The 3,860-nt window shown below is 42.9% G+C and overlaps 1 long non-coding RNA gene across 1 annotated transcript; it reads left to right on the top strand.

The window, feature by feature from the left end:
* The first annotated feature begins 2,114 nt into the window (after nt 1-2,114).
* On the top strand, nt 2,115-3,642 carry LOC119089263. The gene is made up of 2 exons (XR_005093131.1): nt 2,115-2,459; nt 2,715-3,642. It is a non-coding gene; the product is annotated as an uncharacterized LOC119089263 (long non-coding RNA).
* Nucleotides 3,643-3,860: the final 218 nt, after the last annotated feature.

Below are 3,860 nucleotides of genomic sequence, written 5' to 3' on the forward strand. Positions count from 1 at the left end.
ACGCCTTTAATCCAGAAGTAACATGGCCGGGCAGAGAAAGGTATATATATATAAAGCGTGAGGAAACAAGAACTAAAGACTCTTTTTATTGGCTGAGGTCCTTCGGGTGAGGACTGAGGATTCCTGGAAATAGGATTGGCTGAGGAGTTGATGAGTTGCAGTTAGCAGCTGTGGCTTGTTATGTTTCTCTGATCTTTCAGCGTTCACCCCAATATCTGGCTCTGTTTTTTTTTTTTTATTATTATAAGACCTTTTAAAAGTCAACATCATACCCACCTCAGGATAGTGACATCCACAGTGGGCTGGGCCCCGCCATATCCATCATCAACTAAGACAGTCTCTTGCAGACGTGGACACAGGTCAATGGAACTGGGAGGAATTCTGTAGATTTTCTAGGACTCCTCCTCTGTGGTGACTCTGGGTTGTGAAAAGTTGACAGATAAAAAACGAACCAGGACACCATGTAACTGAAAACGACTTTGAGTTTTGACGTTCTTGCCTTCACCTTCCAAGTCCTGAGATTACAGGCTTGTGCCACCAAGCCTGGTCAGGGACATGCTGTGCACTGGACAAGGCTTCGGGCAGGACAGGCAGACACCAACCCCAGCTCTGTCCCTTTCCCTTCATATTTTAATGCTTTTAAAATGTTTTTTTTTTTTTAAATTATTTTGTTTTGCTGCTGTTTTCTTTTTTGCTTTGTTTGTTTGTTTGTTTTGATAGGGTCTCAGGTAGCACAGGCTAGCCTTTATCTCTTGATCCTCTTGTTTCTGCTGTGCGTGCGCTGGGATTGCAGGTGTGTGCTGCTGTGTCTGGTTCCACTTCCTGCTTTTTTTCCCTTCGAGACGGAGAACTCTCTGTGGAGCAGAGGACGTCTCTAAGCTCATTATTCTCCTGCTTTCTCCTCCTAAATGCCGGGATTACAAGCTTGTGTCATCATGCTCGTTTATATGGTGCCAGAGGTAAGACCCAGGGCCTTTTGCATGGTAGACAAGCACTCTGCCAACTAAGCCGCACTCCCAACCCCCATTTCCTAAATCTGCTTATTGATTTGTTTGTTTTTTTCAAGACAGGGTTTCTCTATGTAGTCCTGGGTGTTCTGAAACTCATTCTGTAGACCAGGCTGGCCTCGAACTCACGGAGATCGGCCTGTCTCTGCCTCCTGAGTGCTGGGATTAAAGGTGTGCGCCACCACCTGGCTCCATTTTCTATTTCTGAAAAGTTATAGAATATTGACTGAAAATTTAAATGCATCAACGTTTAGTGAATGGCCACAAAGGCTTTGTTCTCAGAACTTGTGTTTAGACACTTGAGTAGCAAGGGGAAGGGAGAGAATGATGACGAAAATTAACTGATTTCTCAGTTTAATTCTAGGTCATGTCTCCTCGGTTTGCCCATCCTGCTGAAAGCCCAGGCATCCTCCATAGAATAGTTTCAGACTTCACTTCCGAGTGCGGCAGCTTTAGAACGCATTTTCCTGTAGACGTACTTGCAGAAATATACTAATATACCAGAATATTTGCAACACCACTTGCTCATGTGGTTTTCTTCCCCCCCCCTCATCTGAAGACAAAGCCTCTGTCACAGAAAGCATAACACCTAACTCACCAAGAATCTAGCTAGGTGGGACGGAACAGGGAGGTGGAGGCGAACTTCACCAACCCTGAGATAACACATTTGACACATTCCGAGTGCTGAAAATAAGTGTTCTTGCGCCTGTGAGGTATTCTCACGAAACGAGATGCACAGACAAAGTAGCATCCAGCCTTCAGTCACCACTTAGCTGCAGGGGAGTCATGAAAATGATAACGTTTATGGAATTGGATTGAATTTGAAAAATTCCCTTTAAAGAAACAACGTAACCTTGAAGAGATTCCAAATATCAGCAGGCACCAGGTTTCATGGGTATCAATAACCAGCTAAGTAAATAACTTAGAACCTAGTGGCCCCTGTGAATCAATAATGAGCAATGAACAATGAGCAATTCTGCAGTACATTTTCCATATATAAAGTAAACACACCTGATAAAAGTTAAGGTGATAGACACACTAAGTATCCTGATATCACTATTGGCACATGAAAGGAACTTCCCATTGTACACCATAAATACACATGCTTACGGCTACCCAAAGTTAATTTTAAAATGTAAAAGGAAAACACGTTTCATTCACAAATGAAGACTGAACTCAAATCCTTTAAGAGTCAGACTCCAATCTTGGGTCTCTAGTATCCATGAATGTCCATTTGTATGGAATGCAGGGCACCATATTCTTGGACACACAGGGTTGGGCACCTGAGACATCATCCTGGTCTCCTTGATATGGCGTGTGAGGAGATTCTGTCCAAGCTTGTTTCCTTCCTTCCTGGGAATCTGAGTGTTGGTCATGCTTGTTTCATAGGTGAGCTGAGACTCTGGGAGAGTTGAGGGTTTACCCACTTGAGGAAGCCCTTCCAGACCAGAGGTAACCAACACACACTCTCTTTGCTTTTTCTTTCTTACTTTAGCTTCAAGAACTTATTTATTGTGCATCCTTTCCCAAATATTATAGTTCTTAAAATCAATGGTCCTTAACTTCCTAATGCTTCCATCCTTTAATACAGTTCCTCATGTTGTGGTGACCCCCAACCACAAAATTATTTCTGTTGCTACTTCATAACTGTAATTTTGCTACATTATGAATATTAACGTGAATATCTGTGTTTTCTGATGATCATAGGCAACACCTACGAAAGGATCCTTCAACCTCCAAAGGGGTCACACCCCACAGGCTGGGAACCACTGCCTTAAAGGAACTAATTTTATATCCTCGGACTAGGCTCTGTCAAACCAGAGTTTTTCTCCAAGTGCAACCCTAAGGCAAGGGTTGAAGTGAAGACAAGGAAATTGGCCAGAGAGAGTTGAAGGGTCTGACCTTATGATGTTTATATGGTAGCCCATCCACTTGTAACTGCCCAGAATTAAAGAAAGTGATTTAACTTGAAAATAGGGTCTTAGCCGAACATAGTAGAATATACACCTATAGTTCCAGAACTTCAGTGCTGAGGCAGGGAGATCAGGAGTTCAAAAGCAGCCTAGGCTATATAATAAGGCCCTGTCTCAAACAGTAAGACAAAGAGGATATAGCCTTTTTGGTAGTGTCTGCCTGACATGCCCATGGATTCCATGAACAACATCCCATAAAACCAGAACTAGTGAGAGCATATCTGTAACCCCAGGGCACCAGATGTGGTGGCAAGAGGGTTATAAGTTGAATATAATCCTTGACGATATAGGGGGTTCAAGGCCATCCTGGGTTCCTTGAAACACCATCTCAAAATAAAAACGGCACAAAAGAAATAAACTAAGAAAACAGAGTGTTTGAAGATGAAATCACTTCAAAAATTTGAGAGGAAATAATCCTGTTAGACTGAGGTTCTAACCTAAATCCAAGACTAATGTCTGTGTAAGGAGAGACATAGTGCAGATAGACACATGGAGAAGGTGGTCACGTGATGATGGAACGGGAATTCTGGGAGCCAAAAATACTGGGAAATGGGAATTACAGAAGATCGTGGCTGGACTCTTCCGAGCTTATGTGGCCACACTGAGACTGTAGACTTCTTGTCTCCAAAACCATGAGAATAAATTTCTGTTGTTTGAAATCATCTGATTTGTGGTAAGTTGCTGTGGCAACCCCCCAAAACAAACTCATCTCTGTAGCTGTCCGAAGGATTGCGACTTCACTTTGCCTTCTCGATTCCCAAAGACAGAATGAGCGTATGACGTCACACGAAAAGCCATACACTTCATGTTATATGCGCCAATCAGGTTCCTATCTGGTAAGTGAGAATGGTGGGGAGAGAATTTATTGTGCTTGGGGATT

Source organism: Peromyscus leucopus, chromosome 18, assembly GCF_004664715.2.
Source record: "Peromyscus leucopus breed LL Stock chromosome 18, UCI_PerLeu_2.1, whole genome shotgun sequence".
Taxonomy (NCBI): domain Eukaryota; kingdom Metazoa; phylum Chordata; class Mammalia; order Rodentia; family Cricetidae; genus Peromyscus; species Peromyscus leucopus.